This window comes from Apis florea, unplaced genomic scaffold, assembly GCF_048593485.1.
Source record: "Apis florea isolate Af1SG1 unplaced genomic scaffold, ASM4859348v1 contig_2897_pilon, whole genome shotgun sequence".
Taxonomy (NCBI): domain Eukaryota; kingdom Metazoa; phylum Arthropoda; class Insecta; order Hymenoptera; family Apidae; genus Apis; species Apis florea.
Window position 1 is genome coordinate 2,644,377 of NW_028256665.1, and position 25,155 is coordinate 2,669,531.

A 25,155-nucleotide genomic window follows, 5' to 3' on the forward strand; every position below is an offset into this window, starting at 1 on the left:
TATATATACATTCGAGATTCGATGCACGTCGATCTCTCGTTCTTCGGTGGTTATCCTAAGGAATATTCCAATGATGTTCCACGAAAGATTTATCGATACGCTTTCTTACGATATTCTTACAAACAATTAATATATTATCGTTTATCGTTCGAGATCTTATCGTCGAAACTCGTTTCCAACTCCGTTCTGTTCGAGTTTTCACCGAGAACAGAAGCCTTGATACACTTTTAACTCGAAATTATGATGGATGGGATTCGACGGCCACTAGCTCCATAGCTTAGAAATAGCGCGTTGAAAATTCTAAATCAGGAGTAGCGGAACATTCTTCTTCTTCTTCTTCTTTTTACGTTCTGTCTTCGTAAGATCTATAACCGTTAAATGCTACCGAGAATCGGGTACAATTTTTTCTTCTTCTTCTTCGTTATGAAATAAAAGCGTAGCGTCGAAAATATTTCGACAAGCGTTGAAAACGGATTTTATCCGTTTTCGTGATAGACACACTACCAAATAGGTTGCGCGAGGAGAGATCGTAAAAAAGAAAGAGAAGCAATAAAATTGTTGACGTTTCAATCTCATTAAAAGCTAATAGAGACGCGGAAACTTTTCGTTTCGGTCACGAACGAGTGGAACGAGGAAAGAATTCCACGGCGAGGCGATCGCTTTATCTCTCTCTTCTCTCTCTCTCTCTCTACGCGCGCGTCTCTGGAAAAAGGTCTCCATCGAAGAGATAGAGAAATCCTCGCGTACGGCGTACCTCTGTCTACGTCTGAGAAACTGTCACGCATAAATTCCTCGAAGGCTTGTCTCCCGTATGCGCGCACCGTTTCACGTAACTTAAGTAGAAAATGGGAGGAAAAGGTTGCTCGACGTGGGCGTCGAAGAAAACGATATCTAATCCTGTGTGTTGGTGATGGTGTGAAACGTTAAACCTTACGATCATCGTCTCCACCCAATATTTCCCTTCTAATTTTAACTAAGTTATCTCCTTCTTTCGAGGAGATCGAAAAAGAGGAGATTGAAAAATTTATATCGAGAAACGATTAAGGACCGATTAAGGATTGTTGAAAAAAGGAAAATGAAGAGAAAAAAAATGATATGATTGTAAAATCGGAGTGCATAGTTGAAAAATTTCATCGAAATCATCAGATTGTTGATCAAGAAAATGCATTCCTTCTTCCATCGCACGATCGAATCCATCGATCAACTTATCGCGCAAGCGATCGTTCGAGAACGCGATTCGGAAAAATTCGGAATAATCGCGTCAATCAGAAGAGATGATATCTTGCCAAGCTTGAAACTTGAAAAGAATTGAAGCTTGAATCGAAAAATTTTCGATCACCTTAAATTCCAAAATTTCGATTTTTTGTCGATTAAGATTTTTATTCGAAATTTTCAAATTTAAAATTGCAAAAAAGGGAGGGGGACAAATTGCACTTTTCAAATCAGGAAATACCAGGACGTGAGTATCCAGTTTTAAAATTTCCAACCAAGATCGCCGACGACGAGATCTGGAACTGGGACAAATGATCGGCGATTTGACGTGGCAACGTATTACCATCTTACAATCGGGAGGACAACGAAGACAGAATCTGGCCAATAATTCCGACGCGGTAGGTACGAGTCTACGCATCTTCCATAAATCATGAAGCCCTATCCCTCGCAGCGAAATCCCTTCATCCCTTTAACAGATCCCCAACGAGAGGTAGGCCAGCATCACCAGACAACTTGTCTGCATGAAAATCGCTCTTGCCTATCGATGGGAAAAGTATTTCTTCTTCTTCTTCTTTCTCTCTCTCTCTCTCTCTCTCTCTCTTTCTTTTTTTCGTGCGACGTGACGCGTGCACTCATGAATCATTCAAATTCTGTTCCCTGCGAGTGATGGGTCCCCGCCTATGCTTCCTTACCGACCGAGAACTCGCGCCGTTTCCTTTTTTCCACAAGTGATACAAGTTCCGCGCGAACGTTTATCGAACGAGTTTATCGTTACAACGTATGAATGTTATTACGACGGTATGGAAATCGTATTTTCTGATGAAGAATGGATTATTTTTTTTTTTTTGTTAAATTAAAATCAAAAAAAATTACGAATACGCGCCGCAAGTTGATTCAAGTTATCGTCCAACCTAATAATTTAATAACAATAATAATAATGATAATAATAATAATAATAATAACAACAAGATCAGAGAAATTTTCAAATCTAATCTAATCCGATCTTAACACTAATCTCGATAGAGGGATTCCGGCGTGAATTTCGACGCGTAAAAGCATCATCACCGCCCGTCTTAAAATCGATAATAATCGGTGAAATCGTTGATAATACCGCCTTTCTTCCCTCCTTCTATATCCAGCTATCGAATTAAGATACGCTATCTCGTTAGATTTACAATCTAACCTCAACCGTAATTTAGAGATAAAAGAAGCTCAGACACGTGTGAGACTGTATCGAGGCAACATATTATCGTTCGTGCCAATTTTCCGGGTGAGGGGATCCCCTCGTGGTGTTCATGAACGTTTACGGTATTCGTGAAACCGAGCCACGTATCGATCGTTGTCCACTTTTTGGAAAGTGGTGATAAAACTTGGAGAGAAAGAGCAACGCTTTTGTCCGCTTTTGCTCCGTGTCATTACGGAAATGACCGGTTCCAAGTCGAATGAGTATTAATTAACCGGTGGTTAAGGCTAAGGCGGCCCCGACTCCTTTGCCCGGCAAAGCACGTAACTGAAAGGTTCTGCCTCGCGTTCGAAACACGGCTTAAGGTATTTCATCCAAGCTGGAATATTGTCATTTTGCTCGATTATTAGTTGCAATTTCCCTTTTAATTTCAGGGATTAAAAGAATTGAAAGAATTGTCGTTGAAGATGCGGTTCGATTAATATATCGATCGACGAAATATCGTTGGATTCGCGATTATTCGCGAATTCGATATGGATTCGAGTTGCAAATAGTTTTTTAAATGTACAGTGTGAAAAGTCGAAGATTCTTTCGTTTCCAAGATGGAGAAAAGGATGGGGAAAATTTTTAAAACACCTCTCTCAAATCTTCATTTTCTCGTTCGGCTCGCTTGGCAATTTTCTACACGACGAGAGAAGCGTAATCCTCCGTTAACGACGAAGGGAAAAAGTCAAAATTGTTTCACAAAGGCGCCGATTTCACGCAACGTTTGAGCGAATAACGACTTAATAAGAGGACGGGGAGAAACCATTGTCGGGGTGAAAACCGTGTTAACGCACCTGTTGAAACACTTGTAACGAACCTTCAACTTCCGCGAAACACGCTCCTTCCTACGTACGTACGAATTAACAACCCTAATCTTAATTGCACGATCTCGACGAGTAAAAATCGTAACGAAGTCGCGCTTTCGCGATGCCGCGTTAAATTGGAAACGTTTAATACAGCATTTTCTAATTTCATCTTTTCAAGAATATTTAGAAAAACGTAACGCAGACAAGCTGGAAAACTGGAGAAGACCGTTATTGTTGATCGAAGAAGAATCATTATTACGAATCACGAATTGTTGTCTTTTCATTATACGGAGAATTAATCGCGGTGGGAACGGAAATTATTTAGAGATCGATTTATACGTTCGCTCTGCGAATTATTAATTACTCTCTTTCTTTGTTTTGTAGGTAGTTGACGATCTTCGCAGCATCAGAAATTGCCAGAGGATGGCCAACCTTGTTCAGAAATCGGCCAACACAGTGGAAAAGATCGTTGCGACAATGAAACTGGTGAGAATGCTCGAGATGCGAATCAAATTTCGAATGAAGATACTTCTGGAATCGAGAAAGGAAACGTGGTTAAGGTAGATCATCATCAAGTCACAAAGAATCGTGTTTATCGTCCCCGTGTCTGTTTTAGACATTTTTATTTATCCGAAGGAACGATCGCAAAAGGAGAAGCTTTTTTTTTCTTTAGATCAGAAAAATATAAAAATTCCTCGCTACGAACATCGATTTCATCGTCCACCTGGCCAGGAAGTCACGCGACACCTTTCCTCTCCCTCCGGAAGTAGCCACGTGTCAGCTGTACATCGTCCCCCGTATAATCCAAGGCTTTAGGCCGACTCCGGTTGGGCGTCAAAACGTCGTTGTTAATCGCTAAGTAGGTAAGTGGCAAGGATCGACTAGCAGCACACGATCGAATAACATCGCATGTACGTGTAACAAGGTGGACAAGGTTGTACATGGTTTCGAGGCGCGTTTCATACGTCCACTCTGAGACGAGCGAAACGGGGGGAGGGGGGGGGGGTGGCATAATTAAGCGATGCTTATATCGATTATGTTCGACGATTGGATTGATCAGTCGAAAGTTTTTTTCAGAATCGTTCCTTTATAAAAAGAAATCGTTGCTCGATCGAGCGTTTGATAAATTATTAATAATTTTTCGCGATCTAGAAAAGAAAAAGGGAACATGGATAATTTTATACCAACTATTTCGAAGGAAAAGTATTCAGGGCTGTTTGTTCAAAAAAAAAATTTCGAGCCTCTTCTAGCCAATTGCATGCTTGGAACCGCGAGGTAAGAACGGTTAAACAGCTCGTAAAACAAAGTGCAACCTCAACGTCTATTCGCAGACTCCGTTTTGACATTGCACCACCGATCATTACCAGCGATCATCAGCGAGGAGGCAGTCCAACAGAGTCGTAGAACGGAGTAATGATCTGTGACCGAGAACTAACCGGGAAGATATATATTTTTTTTTTTTTTTTGAAAAAAAAAAGAAGAAAATTCAACATTCCCTTATAGAAAATATAAGGAGGGGAACGCGAGAAACGAGGCATTGTTGAGTCGAACCGAACCTCTCAATTTATCGATTCGAAGTGAAAGATATCGCATACTGGTGATCTCTTCATGATTCTGTCCCCTCCCCCCTCCCCCCTCCCTCCCTATACAGAGGGGATTAAATATAAAATTATTGAAATTTACGAAATTTACGAAATTCGCCACGGAATTTAAAGATGCATTAAGAATTTGCGAAATGAGGAAAATTACAGGAGGCAAAATACAAGAAAGAAAGAAAAAGAAAAAGAAAAGAACAAGCAAGCCTTTTTTTTTTTTTAATCTCAAATTTTCTCCTCGAAGCGTTTCTCCTCGAAGATTATATGGGTGCGAGTAAAGATACACGAGATACACAGGAATTTTTTAGGCCGTTCCTCGAATTTTGTACACACGCCCTGCAAGCAAAACCTGCAAGCCACGCCGAAGTATAACACGCCCTTTGCTCGAAGAAGAAACCGGCCCACGATCCTGTTTATTACCACCACCACCACCACGTTCTCCCATGTTTATGATACTTTAATCGCTATTGACAAGCAGAACGAAACTTGAAAACTTCTTCGACTGCTAATTAACATTGCGAGTCTATCCATAAATAATCGAAGGCCGCTCGTTGCTCGAGTAATTGCTACGAATCGTACAACATTAACGATCGTCTCTCTTTTCTTTTCTACCATCTTTTATAGTTAAAAATTTGTCCAAGTATCGAATATTGATCGACGCTCGAAAAGCTTTCTTTAATTCTAGAGCGTGCAAGAAAAATACTCGTGTTCGAAAAAAAGAATCGAATCTTGATATTATCCTGGAAAAACCCTCAAACCTCCTCTGAATGAAAACAAATTCGAGATTCTCCAAAACTCGAAGGTTTAATCCATTTTATTCGAGCGCGCAAGAAAATCTCTTCGTATTTCGAAAGAAGGATCGAATATCTTCTGAGCATTCGTTTCAACAAAATCAACCTCAACCCCCTCGAAATGAAGACAGATGCATCCTGCCTCAAAACGTCGCATCCTCTCGCGTTCTCTAAAACTCCGCCACGACCATACATTTCGCATAGACAACCGAACAGGTTTCCAAGATTCTACGTCAAGGTAGGCAACCAGCACAAAGGTTGAATAAATCAGAAAGAGAGCGGATGCGCGGCAGCGCAGCCGCGGAAACACTTGTTCGTTTGAAACGAGTGGAAAGAGAGACAATGGGTCCCGCTTTCACCGGTTGCAATCCAGTATCGAGGAGAGGGGAGGAAGAGAGAGAGAGAGAGAAAGCGCGGTGGCCGCGTTATGGGCAGCCTCGTCGTTAGTTAACGCCATAAATGAGAAGCGGGTATGCGAAAGTTCATGATGTACGTTGTTACGTCAATTACGCGGTTTAGCTACGTAGAACGCGGGCTTCCATCACGTAACATTGAAACGCGGCCGGACGTTTCGACGTCTTTTACGCCGCAAGAGGTGCACCCAGGAATCTAAATTAACCCGGCCATTCAGAGGCCCCCCCCATCTCCGCGCGATGCTTAATATAGTTTATTCTATCGTCCATTGTGATTGCGAGTTACGCTCGGATCGATACTTTCCTTTTTTTCTCTCTCTCTCTCCTTCTTCCTTCTTCTTCTTTTTTTCGTTTGCTCTCGCTTTTGCGGTTGAGTTTTTTTTTCTTTTCTTTTGGTGAAAACATTGTAGTAATGTTTTAATCGGTATCGAAGAATCGGAGATGAAGAAATTTGAAGCGATTTGATTGAATCGGCGAGGGCGAAGATAATGCCGAACTTTTACGGATTAACAACTTTCTTTCTTTCTTTTGGTTATTTTTGCTTTAAATGGTATCGAAGAATCGGAGATGAAGGAATAAGAAATTTAAGCGATTTGATGAATCGGCGAAAATAACAGCTTCAGATGGCCGGTTGAAAAGTGGTTGAATGCGCACGAACTTTTACGTAGCGGTTTATCTATGAAAATGAATATGTTGTACGGTGCGCGTACGACGTTCACAGAAATACGTTCTCCCACGCACGATCGACGAGTATCCGGAGGAGTGTTTAATGTATTCACCCCTCTTTTCTAGAAGAGTCAGCCGAGGCATGCTAATTGCCTTTTGGACAATAGTGGGATACCATGTTGGCATGCGATTCTCTGTTGGCCACGTTCTACCTTGCAGAGGGGAATAATTTCGTTGTTCGATTTCAACCGCCTTGCCATCCTCTCCGACCTCCTCTCCTCCATTTTATTATTGTCTCGTTATATTCAATTCAAAATATAAAAATCAATATTTAAACGCTTATTTCGTATGCCTGGTGTATATATATATATATATGTATATTTTTTTATTTTCGAATGGAAAAAAGAAAAGTTGGGATGATTAAACTTGGTTTGGCAACGCAAAATTTCAAAATATCGTGATAAGTTGCAACTACGAAGTTTAAGCTACCGCTACGTTTAACTAACGAGTGGAACGTACGGAACAATGGGCAACTAGGTCTTGCAAGGAAAATTCAAGCGAATACTTAAAGACGGAATGGAAAGTAAATGTAGGGAAGAAACACGACGTACTTTTACTTTCATTCCTCCGTTTTTTGATACTCACTCTTTTCGATCAGCTTTTATCAAGATACTTTACCACGTTCTCGAGATAAATTTTAAAGGTAAATATTTCCACGATAAATAACAAACACTCCACTCAATCCTTATCCTCGAGTTTTCCATTTTACTACCTAACCTATAAACTAAAAGTTACGATAAAGAAACTCCTCTTCCTCCACACGCGTTGTAAAATCTACAATGCACCGAGCCATACAGGTATCCTAACTTAACCTAACTTCCACTTCTCGTTCATCAGCATGTCCATACGCGAAACGCACCAGGAAACACGTTGCAACACCGAGACCCATACCGAGCGAAATTCGAAGGACACGGTTGGCATTTGCAACGAACGAAAACCGTCCTTTATCGTCCAAATAAAGCCGAGTATAACCCAACCTCTCACCCGTCGTAAACGTTGAAATAGGGGGAGAAAGTTGGAACGACAACGCAACATTTGTCTAACTAACAAGCTACACCGCGAGGCGGTAACTGTTAAATCATCCTCTCTCTCGGTGTATTTACCGAAGGATAAAACGTCTGGCTCTTTTGAATTTATTGCAACCCCTTGATTTATCTTGCATCCACGGGAGGAATCAAAAAAAATAAGAAGAAGAAGAAGAAGAGAGGATGTTCTCCGTTTTCGCGCGGATCTCACCTTCGTGTTTATCATCGTCGATCGAAAACTCTGGATGCGTGTTGCGCCATATGCAAAATTATTTTTTCCACGAACGATGCGTACCCGCGAAGAAACCGCCCCGAGGAGCATCGAACACTCTCGAACACACCGGCCTCGATAATTGCCGCGTGTCTGCCGTCTTCATATCGTAGGTTTCATTAAAGGCCTCGTGGTGGTGTTCGGCCAGAGAATTTATGGCGAAGCTTGGAAAGCCGTATCTCATACGGCTCGAGTTCTCTTTCGATGTAATAGAGAGAGAGAGAGAGAGAGAGAGAGAGAGGGAGGGAGGGAGAGAGGAACAATGGATCTCGGTAATGGGTGAGATAGATTTTGCTCTTTTTTTCTCTGTTTTTTATTCTTTTGTTTTTTATTTTTATTTTTGAGTTTCGTAAAAGTATGGGGAGGGGAGGGACGTAGAAAGAGATATACACGCGTAATTGAAACGTGGAATAAGATTCAGGGATGTAATTTAACTTTGATGATGCGTTCCGATGATATTTTTGTTTCTTTGAATCGTGATAATTTTTTTTTAGTAGTATTTTCTGATAAAGTCAAAGTTTTTTGTCGATTATAGATTGGGTGTGGAGGTGGTATCGTTAGATATACGCAAAATTTATTACATTTTTTTTTTTTTTGTACATCGATAATTAGATTTAGAAACTTAGATTTCAGAAACTTTAGCAATATAAAAATAGGAAATACAATTGTGAATTTTTTTTTTTCTTTTTTTTTTTTTTTTGGTAAACGTTTATATCGACAGTAATAGGATATATTTAACGCGTGATGCTCGTTTTATCGAATATATATCGCTAAATTGGCAAAAAAGGATAAATTATAACGCTTATAGGGGATATTTTAAATTTTAAAAAAATTTGATATTTTTTTAATTGTATGGATAGAGGAGTGTTGGAAAATGAATATGCGTTGCAAAATGTGAATAATAAAAGAGGATTTATGGGTTTTAAACGTGTTTGAAAGTTGAATAGTACGAGGGGTTTTCATCTTTGGGGTAACCACCCCTAGATGACCGTGTGGCCTAACGGATAAGGCGTCGGACTTCGGATCCGAAGATTGCAGGTTCGAATCCTGTCACGGTCGGAAATTATTTTTTCTTTTTTTTTTCCACGAGAAAATATTCTTCCAACCATCGTAGAAATCACTTGATCGAACTGAAGTCGACAGAATTTTATTTATGCAAAATAATTATATATATTCGCTTCCTCTTGTATTTTTATTTCTCGAATAATTACTATTTTACGAATATTTATAAACGTGAAGAAAAAAAATCGTAAATTTACAACGAATCGTCCATTGATTATCGTTCGTTTATTTTCATTGATTTTTCATACTGTTTTAATCGATACTGAATTTCGTGTCGCATGATGTGAACGTGATAATATTTCGAATACACGTGTATTATATCATTAGAGCAAAGTGTAGTTGGGTTATCTATCTGGGACATACTCCGTTTGAAGCCGATTAAATAAAATCTCGTGAGAAATTAGAAATTAAATTGTCGCGATAAGAGGAATATTTTCATTGTTTTGTTCCAACTTCTTGCGTTTTACGTTTTAATTCAAAGAAGAAGAAAAAATACAAATACACAAAAATAAAATCTAATCTAGCGCAAAAAATTTGAAAAAAAAAAAAAAAAAAACACGAATCCCAATTTTATCCATTTATTTTATCCGTTAAACCAGAACCAGAATTATCGATCCATGAATTGGCCTAAAAATATTAAATTCACCTACGATCGAAAGTCTACCAAGATAACATAATTTGAAAAGAACAATCGGGGAGGGGAAAAAAGAATCGAAGAAGGAAGATGTTAAGCGCGTAACAAATTCGTGAAACGTGAATGCCGTCCGTCCCATGCTTGCCCTCCCAGACGAGATGAGGACGTGGAGGACGACAAAGCGAATGGGCAATTACCAGGCGTAATTACGTTCATTACACGTGGAAAGCGGGATTCGCGCTCGTAGGTAGCGGGTCGTGTACGGTTGGTAAAGGTTGCGGGAACACTCAACAACTCACCGCGCATACCCATCGACCTACGATACCGTCGTCGGTTAATTTGTTGCTTTAGACGATCGCCAGCAGCCGAGAATATAAAATTATCCGCGTTAAGTAGGAGGCGGTTCGATCTACGTGCGTAACAAAGAGAGAGAGAGAGAGAGAGGGACGGACAAAGGGAAGGAATAGGAATGAATTGGAGTCGAAAATAAAGGGGATGGGTTAACCGGATGTCGGTGAATGGATGGGATAATAAGGACGGGCGAATGGTAAGGAAAAGAAGAAAAGAAAGATGTTCGAATCGAAGAGAAAAAAAGGAAAGTTTTGATTAGAATTTGACTCGAAGGAATAAGGAAATTTTAATCAAATTTATTTGAATTTGTCACCGATTTTTCGAGAAAGCAAAAAGCTTCGGTGACACGATTCTCGTCGCGTGTTTGCAATTCGCGTTGAGAATTCGTTTCCTCGGCTGTGTCCCGCGCGTGCAGAATCAATTACTATGCCCGTGCATGTAAATAATCAAGGAGGGAAGCCCCGATACGAAACTTAAGTACGCGTTACGCCTACACGCATTGATTTATGCCACCCGTAATCCCTTCTATTTCTCTACGCGATTTATCTCCTCGAAACGGATGTGTGCTCTTCTCTCGCCGTGCACGTACGACTTCCGGTCATAGGTTAACTAGCGTCTCGCGTCTTCTACCCATCTTATTCCTCCCCTTTCCTCTCCTCCTTCCTCACGAAGAAAGGAAAATAATAAAAGCGTCGTTCCAGCCTACGAATCTTATTATTTTTTCTTCTTCTTTTTTTTTTTATCATTTACCACCGTCAATGCAAAAGAGAGAAAGCGCGAGAGGCTCGAATCGAGCGAAACAAAGTTAAAAAACTTCGCGTTTCCATTCTCGGGAATGGAATTATGAGATGCGTTTGAGATCAGAGGGAATGATCGATTGGAATGACAGATGGCCGATTTATATTTCCTCTTATTTTCCAGAGTATTTAACCGAATCGATCGTCCGATCTTGGAAGTTAAATCATTCAGCGTGGAAGAATTACTCGGCGGAGAAGAGATCGCTTCATCTCGGCTGGTGTGCGCGCAATGTGTTCGATACGGTGGAGGATCGTAGTCCGAGGAAAGGCCACGATTACCAATTGATTTACTATGTAAAACTTTCCTTTCTTTTCCTTTCTTTTCTCCCCGGCTTGTCTCGTATCGTAGATTAGAATGATCTGTTAGAACGTTGTCCCATCCGTGACAGTCGATATATTACTGCCGTCCAACGATTAATAACTCACCGGTTAACAACATTATCATGTGTACTCGCGCTTCTACATCCTTTAGAAACACCCAACCGTCGAATCGCTTCTCCCTTTCCACCACTCGTTTCGAATTCGTCAACATCCTGAATAATCGCAACATCCTTTCCTTACTTTGAATATTACTGCAATATTAATTCCTTTTCTCTTCTTTTTCTTTTCTTTGTCAATTAAGACAACTGTTCGAATAACCTCGATCAAAAAAATCAGAAGATTAAGAAGGATAAAAAAAATTCATGGCATTTTTCGCATCCATCCTTCCCCCTATGATCTACGATCACGATATCGAAGATTTATAGCCTTTCCAATTCCATCATCTTTCTCTATCATCCCTACTCCGACATCCTCACTCGATCCTTTCCCATCAACCTGTATCGATCGCATCACCCTTCAATACCATATATATATATATATATACGCTCGCGATATTTCCTCGATATTTCTGAATATTGCAACAGACGAGTGGAGAGAAAAAAGGAAAGACAAAAAAGAGGAATACCGCAAGATCTTGACTCGCCGTTTCGAATCGCCAGAGGCGGTTTCCGGAAAATCGAAAAATCGCTGGAAAGGCCGCAACGAGCAAGTCCATAAGTCCACTTGGAAGAAACGTGGACGTGAGCCGAACGAGAGATGACGTGTGGGAGTGCGAGAGTGGCTCCTCCTCGATCAGAATGGAAAAAAGTCGTGGAGAGCTCGCCTTCGACTTCTCGTGCCTGCAAGAGGATTCCGTCGACGAAGCGACTCGATTCGCTTCTGAATCGCATCCGATGCTATTCCCTTGTCTTGGAACGAAACGACACACTCAACGTGTTAATCTTTGTGACGATGATGGTGCGAATCATAAATCGCGAGAGAAGAGTTTTTTAATCGTGAATTCAATTCGAGGAAACTGTTTTCAATATTCGGTATATCGAAAGGAATTTTAATTTCGACTTTCGATCTTAAGTAATCCGATGGAGATCGTATCTCGTAATAATCATGGAACGACACTGTTTTGCCATAATAATCTCCACGTGAATTGAGAAGAATTTTTCAATCGTGGTAAATTCGAAGAAAAGTTTTAAAATGAATTTCGTATCCCAGAAAGAAACTATGATCTACTATATTATAAATAAAATTTGTTACAGTTATCCGAACGATACTTTTGTCATAAGAATCTCCACGCGAGTTAAGAAGAATTTTTCAATCGTGGTGAATTCGTGGAAACTGTTCTAAAGTGAATTTGGTATTCCAGAAAGAAATTTTAATTATGATCTTCTATTATAAATAAGATTTATACACCAGTCATCTGATAAAACGACACCGTTTCGCCGTCGCGTGAGAATCTTCACGCGAGTTAAGAAGAATTTTTCAATCGTGGTAAATTCGTGGAAACTGTTCTAAAGTGAATTTGGTATTCCAAAAAGAAATTTTAACTATGATCCATTATTATAAACGCGCGTAAATAAGGTTTGTAACAGCGATGGTATCTCCGTCTACTGTACGGTACAAGGTGATAACGGATCAAAACTTGTCGGATCTTCGTATCGAAGGTTGAGTGGCAAGGAATCCGGATTAATCGGCGAGAGGAATGTGTGATTCCATCTCGAAAGTTCCCGAGGTTTCTTAGCGGTTTTTACGCAGTCCTCCGATAACTGTAACGCGACCGTACGCCGCTTGAAGAAACGTACGCGGAGGACGCGTAATAAATACGTTTCATCAGGGATGAAGTAAAAAGTGACAGGGAACGATTCTTTGTTCACCTTTTATTGTTCCCGGGAGAATAGAATGTTCTCGCGAAATTATTAGTAATTAAAAATTGGAAAGTCGGTTTTGGAATTTTGAAAGAAGGAAGGAGGAAATCTAACTTTTTACTCGAACGTTCGTATAAATATAAGCTGGCCGAGAGATCGTATAAATTCGCAATTTGCGCGTTAAACGTCTCGTTAGAGAATTCTGTAACCAGCTTCTTCCATCCCACTTTCACTCACTTGTGCGCCGAACCGAACAAGCGAAACAAGCGTTGATCCATTCATTAATATATCCATAAATCTTACGATGTTAAACCTGTTTCGATAACCCCGATATCCTGTTGAACCCGTTAATGAATAACAGCTCCGCGTTTCCGTGTACGCGTTATAATTGGCGTGGCGCATGCGCGTTCAATCGAAAGAGGACGGAAAACACGGGATCCGAAAAGCCGGTCATATAGAATTTCTTATTACCCGGTGAGAATCCGTGGTTCAAGAAAGCAGGAAAAGCATTCCACCGATGAATTCTCTTCGACAATCAGATATAATTGGAATAGCTCGTTTCTTATAACTAGTTTCCAAGTGAAATTAAGTGGACGTGCTCCGCCTTTCGTTCTTTTTCCACCACGTTGGAAATATTTTATAATCGTTCAGGATCACTTTTCTTTCCTTTTTTTCTCTGGAAGATAAAAATAGAATAAAACTTTTACTTATCGGGATATTACACTTTTCCCCGGCATGTGGATACAATTGTATCATTTTTCATCATCCGCTTTCGTCTTACGAATTTTCGTAATTAACGCGGAACGAGAAGAAATACAAAACGGTCGAGATCGAGTAAGGCCGATGATCGATGACACAATACACATATGCACACACTCGTTCGTTCTTTCGCGCGCCAAATTCAAAATAATCAACTTGAAACGAACCATCTTTTATTCCAGCACGTAGAGTCAGTGGCCGAGTTTCTCATCCGACTAACTGTAACCAACCAACGTAGAAACTAACAAGTGTGTCCCTGAGCAACGTTGGAGAAGTAGTGATGGAGCGCGTCTACCGGATCATTTGCTCTAATGCACCCAACACGAGCAACTCCTCTCATTATGCGGACGAGGAACATTTAGCTGAACACCGGTGAACACCCATCCGCTACCTCTTCGTCCTTGCCACAAATTATAATCATCTGGGCGGATTACTGGCCTCTCTTCGTTCCTCTTCTTCCTCTTCTTCTTCGTGGCTTCGCGTGAATCCTCGTGGATCTCGATTACCGAGTGAGACATTTCGCGTCACGATCACGTAGAGGAAAAAAGTATATTTGTTCTATCGAGACGAGTTCGAGGAAGGAAACTATGGGTTTCGAAGATCTCTCTGGATATTCTTTTCTTTTCTTTTTGTCGATCGGATTGAATTAATGGAGACGACGAATAATAATGCGATAAGGAAGCCCTCGAGCGATCGTTCTTGACTCGAGAGGATTTCTAATTGCTTTTTCGAGGAAGTAATATCGATCGCGTATAAGCGATATAGCGGACAGAAGTTGATTTTGGACCGATAAATTGATGGTGTTACATTTTCTACCGATTATAGATGTTGTGAGTTGAAATTACGAAGAAAGAATATCCTTAGGGTAAATAATATTTGATAACGGTGATTATTGCGAACAAAGTGGAAAAGTATGCAAATTTCGTCTTTTGCTTTTGCCACTTTCTTGCGATTATCCACACTCGACACTCTATCTTCTTAGTTATTTCTTTCGCATGTTGAGTGCGAAATTCAAGTGAACGTAATTTTGAGACACAAAGTTCGAGATACACGTTTTATTTATATAGATACATAATTTCTACATACGATTATTAATAAACGATTCTTCTATCTCGAATTGAATGACAAAATCGTCTTGAATAGCTTAATAAAGATTGATGATAAAAAAATACGGATAAATACGTCACAATTTCTTTTTTTTTTGGATAATCAAATCGACGAAAGAACGCAATGAAGGAAAATAAATGTTCTTCGATTCTGTTCCAGATACAATGATTTTAAACGGACGAATGATTAACGCCAATAACATCGCCTTGAGACACCATACGATTCGATTCAATGCAAATCAACTCGATTTAATGATTCCTAGCTGAGTCGGAAACTCGCAAAAAGGAGAGTGTCGAGGAAACAACGATAAAGAACAAACCAAAAGGAAGAAAAAAAAAAAAAAAACGAATCGCTCGAAATGAGTATGAAACGAGAGGCATCTAGTGGTAGCGATATCTAGGGGTAACTAGATGATAAGCAAGCCCAGTTTGAGAAAATAGATGATTTTCGTATCCCGCGGTCTTAAATACCGACTGTAATAATACGCGCCGCCGGCGCAAGATTAATGGACCCTAATAAAACGCACACTTATAAACTGGACTCCCTTGCTTCCTGTGTTTCGCCTCTGGTTTCTGGAAAAAGAAATTTTGTGGAATTTTCTCCATCTCTGGTAATTTCAATAAATTATCGATAGCTCCGCCAACAGGATTTCTTTTGAAATAAGATTAACGATTAAAAAGACGGCGAAAAACACACGATCTTTCCAACACATTCCAATCATTCCACTAGTAATTTACCAAAAAATTTTCAATTTTTTTTTTTTTTTCTTCATGAAAATCCCATTAACACGCCCCTCCCCCTAGAATAAAATAAGACAAGATAGAATTGAATAAGAAGGGAAATTAAGAGCCACCACCGCTCCGTATACGAGATACCTAAACTCTCCATTAATATCGCGCCTGCGCAAAAGAGACAAAATGGCGGTAGCTCGGAAAAGCTGAAATTAAATTTCGCGCCACAACGTCGGCTAATGAGTTCCTGATGCAGCCAGCATACATCACTGTCTTCGCTGGCGATTAATACCTCGCTGCTCACCTTGCGCGCGTGTGCAAATAACGAATAAGAAATGCTGGGAAAAGAGAGATAGAAAAACGTGGCGATCTCGAAACGAGCTTTGAATTTGGACCGAATTTCTTCTTCTTCTTTTTTCTTTTTTTCTTCAAATTTTATTCACCTTCGTATTCACGTTTGCGCATCGAACGCGATCTCGAGAGGATCGCTCGTTTCACGTTAATTAACGTTCGCGAGCCTTCATTACGATCATCTTGATACTTTTAATCAGGGCTTCGATCTATCACGGCGGAGATCTCGAAGATTCTTAACACCCTTGTAATTATTATTCTATTAGAACGGCAGAACGGAATAGTATTATTCGTGATTACCCGATCAATTATGCTTCTCAATTATGCTGCCGTATATTTTCAACTTCGTATTCGTGGATCAAAGTAGATGCTTGTTCGAACGATCGATGAAGACATGATTCCATTTTGCCAGCACGTTACACAAATAATCGATCGTGAATCGATTCTCCAAAAGCGAAAATAAACACAAAAGTATAAAATAATAATATAAAAGATGTTGTTGCTTTAATTTTTAGGTGAAGCGAGATGGAATATATAAAATATATCTTTATCTTAACGAGTCTGGGTCTCTCTCTCTCTCTCTCTCTCTCTCTCTCTTTCCTTTCGCATTCTACTGCTCTCGCATTTGTTGGAAATCGATCGTTTGATCGAAAGAAAAAGCAATTGGTTGGAGATACCTTCCTGGAAAGATTGCCGGCGCAAAATGTACCAAGTCGTGACTCTGGGAGATGTTGTCCGCGAGGGAGATCCTCGACGAGGGGGATCGGGCCACGAGCTCTTCTCGGAACTCATGATTTCGTTTCCCTGGGTCAACGGGTCACGCTTATAATTGCTTATTAAAACCGGCCAGTGTCCGGTTAACGAGGTCGATACTTGGAAATATACTTTTTCTTGTCCGAATAAGATTCCGCCTGCTCTTCAGAAATTCCCTCCAAACTCTTGGAAAATCAACGAGATCGGATGTCTCTTCGTATACGAGCTATGCAAAGAGATAAGTAAAACGAAAAATAAGAAGAAATATTTTGAAATTGAATAGATAGAAAATTAATACGTGACATTAATGATAACCGATCGAAAAAAAAATCGAAGGAAATAAGAAATATTTTGAAACTGAATAGATAGAAAATTAATACGTGACATTAATGATAACCGATCGAAAAAAAAATCGAAGGAAATAAGAAATATTTTGAAACTGAATAGATAGAAAATTAATACGTGACATTAATGATAACCGATCGAAAAAAAATCGAACGAAATAAGAAATATTTTGAATAGATAGAAAATTAATACGTGACATTAATGATAACCGATCGAAAAAAAATCGAACGAAATAAGAAATATTTTGAAACTGAATAGATAGAAAATTAATACGTGACATTAATGATAACCGATCGAAAAAAAATCGAAGGAAATAAGAAATATTTTGAAACTGAATAGATAGAAAATTAATACGTGACATTAATGATAACCGATCGAAAAAAAATCGAACGAAATAAGAAATATGTTGAAACGATGGATGGATCGAACGTTGGGAAATTAAAATACGCGACGATCGTTGACGATAGTCGATCGAAAAAAAAAAAAATCGGCGGGAAGAAGAAGGTGGCGTGGATCGCGGTTAAATTGAAAATTATTGATTGATACACGCGGCGGTCGTAAAGCCCGAATTACAAGCGGATGAGAATTTATCGATTGTACGTATATTTACATGTATATTTTGCTCCGGTTGGAACGAGCCGTTGCCGCAAACTCGACGCGATATTTGCACAGCGCTGCGCAACGGGTAAGGTAATATAATAAGCGCGGGTCGCGCGGTGAGCGTGTATATTTATAAATTGCAGAGATACGAGAGGATGTGAATGATTTTACGAGCTTTGCGTACGCGGCCCATCTAGCCACGTTTCTTATTTACGCGGGCCCGATCGCGCCCTCGAAAAATAATTTGAAAGGGAAGAAAAGAGAGAGAGGGGAGGGGATTTATCGCGCGACACGCGCGTTTTTCACGGCCGAATTTATGATCCCTGTGTCGAAGAGAGCGCGGCGTGGATCGCGTGACAAACGTGTTTCTGGAAACACGAAATCGGGTGAAAGCCGCTTACCATTCCAATCCGATTGCCCTCAAAAGATTCGTTTAATAGCGGCTATTGGCAGAATTATACGAGATTTGTTTTAAATATATCTATATTCGTAATGATGAAACTGATTTCCAAACGAATTCTCTTCTTTGACAGTTTTTCACGAAAAAACATTCTTAAACTTGATCGAAAATGGAAGATATAGGGGAAAAAAGGTAGAATCAAAGTTAAAATTCATGATCTATCGCGATGATCTCGTTAAAGGTGTTGTTGTTAAAATCAATTATTCACACCGGTATTCGTCCACGGGAGGCGTGTCGCAACGCTAGATACAATTAACGATGGATCGTTAGAAAAATGAAGCGACGATCGCGTATTTCTACCCAACAAACGAACACCGAGACGAGCGTTAATTAAGCTATATAGAAGAGCGAGATCAAAATGATGCAATTTCATTATCCTAATGCCTGTACTTCGCCACGTAAAATGGTATACCTACGACTCGTTTCCGTGTTCGAAACGTGTTCGTTTCGTTCGACACGAACGTGTTCGAGGATGAAAAAAAAAATATATATATATATCCTTTCTCACTGTTGCGAAAAATTCATTGTGCTCACGCTGTCTTGTGCAGAAACACGATGATGCAACGACTATCTAATTATCCTCGCGTGAGTATTTAATAAATTAAATTTTATCCAGGCGCGATGGTGTTTCTTGCTCGATACTTTTGGAATAATAATCGGTCGATGATGAGCGGTTGGTGATCTCGTCGAACGAACTTTGCCCGGAAACCGGTTCGTTAGATCAAAGATCAACGAACACACGCTTTCTAAATTAAATTTCCCTTACGCGAGATATATTTATTCTTTCGATCAAATGCAAATCCTCCGCTCTTCGTCTTGATGGAGAAATAAAAGATGAATAAATTTCATCGGGATAAATTAAAATCGATTGGAGATCGCGCAATGGTAGCAATGATATTGTTACACAGTAATTTAATGTGTTCGCTGTTCGTCTTGATAAGAGAGAAATAAAAGATGAATACGATCTTTACCTGTACAAAGAGTATACGTGCAACGATATTTTAAGGAATCATATTCGATGCATCCACGTGAGCCTGATTCAGCTAGTCACTAAAAAATGAATACAAGGCAATATTGTGCGAATGCAGGTGAAGATTTTCTGAACGATTCGAGTGATTTTCAGATTTCTCAATTTCACGCAGAATAAACGAAACTCTATATATATATATATCGTAAACGTCAATTACAAAATTCATCTTCCGCTTCAACATGTTCATTATTCAAACCCTGTTTCCAAACCGCTGTATCTCGCATCTCAACATCAGTTTGGCGCGATCCTTATTACGTTACGACACGTGTAAAACACGCGAGGTGGTAATTAATCAAACGATTAATTGCGAATTTCGAAGGGTACAAGGGTACGATCGATCGAAGGACGAGGCTCACCTCGCATCCAAGGAACGTCGCGCCGATCTAGGCGAAAGTCGCTAATCTAGTTCTTGCGTCCCTCACATCCGACACGTGTACCAACCACGTTATCGACCTGGCATCGCCTATCACACGCGACATTAATCCTCGGTCGCTTTTGTCCACGCGTTGTATTTCACGAGCATTTCAGAAAGATTTCGAGCGAGAAATTCTTGGTCGTCGAAGTTGGTATGTTTGAGAAGGCAATGGTGGATGGAATGAAATTTATGGATGGATTGAAAAAAAAAAAAAAAAAAAATGAATTTCATAAATTTTCGTCAAAGAAAGACGAGGATCAGTCTCGTTAAGGATGAAGGCTGGAAGATTTAGGGGAGAGGTGGTTATATCTGGGTTATATCGGTCGAACGAAGCGAGACCCTCGAAGCGGTTGAGCGATAAATCAACCGGTGTTTATCGGGAAGTTGGTGTCGGTAATATATTGAAGTCGGGAAAAGTCGAGCAGGGGCGGTTCCACGGTCTAGGAAATTTCTCTATCCAACCGCGGTAAATAATCTGTTGGTGGACAGATTGCTCGAGTTGGTTGAAATAGGCTTACTTAACATGTTAACGAGTTATTAATACGTCGAACTGGAAGATTAATCGTTCTCTAAACACTTTGTACACGTTTCATTAACTTGGATTTCTTTTTTGATTAAGCTAGCATTTAATTAGAGAAGTATACTCGATTTGAATCGTGCACGAATCCAAGGAATACATGATGGAATAAATGATTCGTGATGAAAGATAAAATTCTCGAGGACAATTCTCGAGTTATGACATCTCTTGTAGAAATAGCAACAATTTTAAGAATAATTTTACGAAAAGATAGAGTTTGCGCAACGAAGAAGGTCTTTTTAAAAATCGTGATTACTGTAACACGACGGCCTGAGCATCTCGGTCGAAACGACCTTTTAAAGAAAACAGCGCGAGAATCGTAATAAATCCCGAGTAAATCTATTCGACACGAACCACGCTTACTGCAACCGTTCTCACGCGTTATCCTAGACACGCTAACCATAACACGTTCTCCACGGAGCGTTACACGAGACGCGAATCGAACGTGGAGGCGATTGGCCAACTGTCAAACTTGCGCTTTAACCGCGAACAACGCCCCGCTCTGCCCTCCACCCTTTCGTCAAACCATTGCGTATGAAGTGCAAGCAACCGACCAAACTTTTCGTCTTTGAACCAAAGAAAAGAAAAGAAGAGGAATAATTTTGAATTTTCTTAGAAGAGAACGAATTTCGATTGATGAATGGTAGAATAATTTTGAATTCTTAGAAGCTTTTTAACGCGATTTTTAGCAGGCAACGCGATAGATTATCGATCGTTCTATGCTCTATTAGTCAGTGTTGATGGATTGCCTACTTACAGGCGTCGATTAACAACGAACGTGATTCGATGCTTTCGTACACAAATTATTTTTTCATTTCATCTTGCAAATCGTCCTTCATAACGATCATTACAAATAAGTTAATAACAAGACAGATGGATCGTATTTCTCGAAATCTACTACGAGAAAGAAACGAAACAAATTTTTCTCCCCACGAACATATTACGAAGGGATAAATTCCGCATTCGTTGAACTTCCAATCTTCCTTCTCTCGCGAGACGATGAACATCGTTATAAATATTGGAAACGTGGCAAGAAATCGATCGAACGACGAAAGATTCGAATCGAGATGAATAAAAAATCGAGAAGCACAATCTCGAGATCTCGAGGTCGCTCTTTATTTCCGCGATAAGTCATCCACGCCGTCCATTGTATGGAACCTCGATCGAGTCACATGGCTAGCAGTTAAGAGAACTTTTGCGCGTGAAATCGCGAGATGTCATCGTGCAGGATTGACAACTTAGCGATGTAAAAAGAAAGGATGGAATAACTTGGTAGATTTTTTTCAAAGAAAGTTAGAGAAAATTTAAACGTGAAGTGGAACAAAGATCGGTAAAGGATCACTTTCGTAACCTGTTTCTCTCAAGAGGTTTGCAGGAGAATGTGATCTCATAATGCAAAAGATTAAATTATCTTTTTAAAGAGCAACGAAGGCTAATTCCGCGACTCTAAATTTTATCGTAAAGAAACAACGTATCGTAAATTCCTTTGAAATATTTTAGTCGCAACAAAGTTGCTCAAGCGTGCATTAACAGAGCCTGTTAGCAAAACAAGTTGCTGGTTGCAAGACGAATATTAAAAAGTAACGTATGAGTTTTCTGGAATGTTGAATTATATTAACAGCAGTTGGGAAAATTCGACAAATTTATTAACTAAAGCTAGTGAATATAACATGGACATCTTGAGATCTCGAAAGATCTTTTCGTAAATTGTATTATTTTTTTTCTCCCGTTCCTCTGTGAATGTTTATCTAGGGAAATTGAGACGTAAATCGTGGACGGAATATTGGTTAATAATAATCCGACTCGGTGAGTTACGCGCAACGCTCTCTCAGTGGGAATCCCAACAACTTGATTTTCTACATCTCGCTTCTATCTTAGATCTTTTTACACGATCTGTGCACGATTAATTATAACCGTCCATCATCGATCGTTTTTAAATAAATAAATTGAAGATATTAATACTTCTCCTCCTCCTCCCCCCCCCCCAAACGTTTCAATAACAAAGTGGAATAATAAAATAATGGAAATTACACGCGGATAGCAAGTAATATTTTCGATATATCCTTTAAGGGATCCTATCGTGCTAAACAGGTTCGCAATCTGAATACGTTTCTTCGAGCATTATGCACGCTAATCTTCCGTCACTTGGGAACAACTCTTAATGGAATGTCGTTTACGTGTCAAGCGTTCCGTGAAACGCTTTACGTGAAATTTAACCGAGTAAAGAAATTTAACAGAAATAATTGTGCAATTAAATTATTTCAAAAAAGAAATAGAAAAATCACCACGCTCTATTCCTTAACAATATGCACATAACAAAATTCTTTTAAAACGATCAAATTTAAACGAGGATAAAGAAGAAGCAATTTTTCTATTTTATTTTACTCTTTGAAAAGAATAAATTTTCAATTTTCGAAAACGCGATCGAAGGCGACCTTCGAGTTACAAAACCTTCCTTGTCGACAAGCGAGACAAAAAGAAAACACGACTCGTCCTCGCTGTTATTACGTTTCCTTTTGCCGCCGCGCCGAGGTTTCATAACGTCGCGGCTCGGAAGTGAAACACGAGCGCGTCGAGACGGCTGTCCGCCTATTACGCCGTCGGTTGATGAGATCGCAGCGTGAGAGGAATGAGGCTCGGACGACGCGTGGTGGCGTGTCGTTCGGAAAACGGTGCGAAACGGTGGCCGGGCCGATTGCCATCGAGCCGGTTCCACCCGTTTAAGGGAATGTCGCGCGATGGTATCGCGACAAAAATGATAATGGGCCGCGGCGCGCCGTTGACAAACTGCCGCTTGTCCTACGAACCGGTGGAATGTTGAAAAATTTTCACCGTGGAACGAGCACGATTTTGCAAAGGAAAGAAGGAGTGAATGAATCGACGAAGGAGTGCACCCACGCTTTGGTAGACGAATTTGGGATTAACGAGAAGGTTTGTGCTTGGTTTCCTTTCTCTATTCATTCGAGTAAATGAATCGAAGGAGTGGACGCTTTGGTAGACGAATTAAGGTGTGGAGGAAAAGATTTGTGCTTGGTTTCCAATTTCCTTTCTTTATTCATTCGAGTAAATGAATCGAAGGAGTGGACGCTTTGGGATTAAGGTGTCGAGGAGAAGATTTGTGCTTGGTTTCCAACGAATTGCATCGCGTTATTTCCTTTCTTTATTCATTCGAGTAAATGAATCGAAGGAGTGTTGAACGTTCTGGTAGACAGATTTGGGATTAAAGTTGGTAAATAGTTACAACAAGTTTGGTATTCGATCATTTGGATAAATATGACGCGTCGAGGTTTGTGTTTACTTTCCAATGAATTGCATCGCGAATTATTTTCTTTCGTTATTTACCTGCACTTTACTTTTATCCAAATAAAAGGCGCGCGATTTCACAAGTTGAAATGTCAAAAGAATCATCATCGGCGATTCCGTTCGCCATTCGCAATTTCACGTTTTCTTAGGCGATTCGAGGCTAAACAAATTGTCCTCCTCTTTCTTTCATCCCTTCCTTTGCCGATCGATCGGCAAAAATTAATTCTCGAAAGAATGTTCGAGTAGAAAGGCCGCCGATTATTCCCTCCTTTGCGTTTCCAATATCTTGCTGCGATTTTCGAAAGATTCGAAAGGGAAAAAAGAAACAAAATTCAAATTCCGTTCCCAGTGTTTCTACGTTTCCCTCAACAATCGTGTGTGTTATATCGTGCAATTAAGCGTCCTCGCGCGGAAGAGAACCGTAAGGAAAACCGTAATTATATCCTCGAAACTCATTTTCTTCCCGGTTTTAACCTTTTCGACGAGGCCGCGTTAAGCGGTCGCATTATGCTCGCAGCTGATGCAAAACGGGAAGAAGCCTTTAGGAGAAGGGGGAGGAAAGGGAGAAATAAGAGCTGCGTTCGAGGATTATTAAAGAGTCGTTAAGCCGCGATTGAAACAAGCTTCCTTCATCTTGCCAGTTGGTGAATCGAATGAGAACGTAGGAAGAAAGATTTTTCTCGCGCTATGATAAACAAAGTTTAATTCGTTCATCGATATTTTAATTCCCTTTCTCTGTTTCAAGGACAAAAATCTAGAGATCTAACGTCGAATTGGAAGAGAATCTCATTCATCTGGTTAAGAGTTAAAACAGGAATATGGATAAAAGAAGAGGAGGATCTTGCACGCTTCGAAAGCAACAACACTTTCTTTGACGATTTCCGGTTTAAAAGGGAATCTTTAAAATCGATTATCGAAACAATTTCCAGGATGAAACGAGCCTTTGGGCGGAAAGGTAAAAAAGCACAGCTCTCCATTACTTTTTTCATCAACCGGTATCCAACATCTTCGATATCTTCAACAAACGGGAATACGATGGATGCACTCGAAAAGAATCAAACGAAACTTTCGTCATTCTGAATTGAATATCGCGGTTCGCAACGTTATGGGTTGATTTTCTATCGGGTGACGTGAAAAAAAAAAAAAAACGGAGAAGAATTTTTATATTATTTTCGCCGATTTACGATCGTTTTTTTGTGCGCGTGCATTTCTTCGATATCGAAAGGAGGCACGCTTCGCGGTGGAGGATATTTTTATCGCTTCTTTATTTCCCTTCCTCGAATATTACAGCTGAAATATCCTTCAATTTTAATGAAAGTTTAAAGTTCGTTAAGAGAATGAATAGCAATTATATTTACGGTGTGTTTAATTCCTCGAAGAAAGAAACTTGTTTTAAAGGACGTCGTTAATGGTTGAGCAATGGTGAGGGAAGTATTTTACACGTCGTAAAAATAGGAGGAAGTTGCGTCGAGCGAGCGATAACGCTTTATGCAAAATCTAATTTTTATTGGCAGTAATCGCGGAAATAGAGTTTTAAAGATTTTATTTCGCTCTCTTAACTGTCGTCACATCAAAAGTGGCTATCATTTCTTCGAAATACCTTTACCTTTACCCAACTTTTACTTTTTACTAT

The 25,155-nt window shown here is 39.8% G+C and overlaps 1 protein-coding gene and 1 non-coding gene across 11 annotated transcripts in view; one reads left to right on the plus strand and one right to left on the minus strand.

Annotated features, from left to right (window-relative positions):
• Positions 1–25,155, minus strand: part of dgo (ankyrin repeat domain containing protein 6 diego) — a 112,829-nt gene that overhangs the window by 42,825 nt on the left and 44,849 nt on the right. The gene's annotated exons all lie outside the window — the stretch shown is intronic.
• On the plus strand, positions 9,054–9,126 carry TRNAR-UCG (transfer RNA arginine (anticodon UCG)). Its single transcript has one exon. It is a non-coding gene; the product is annotated as a tRNA-Arg (tRNA).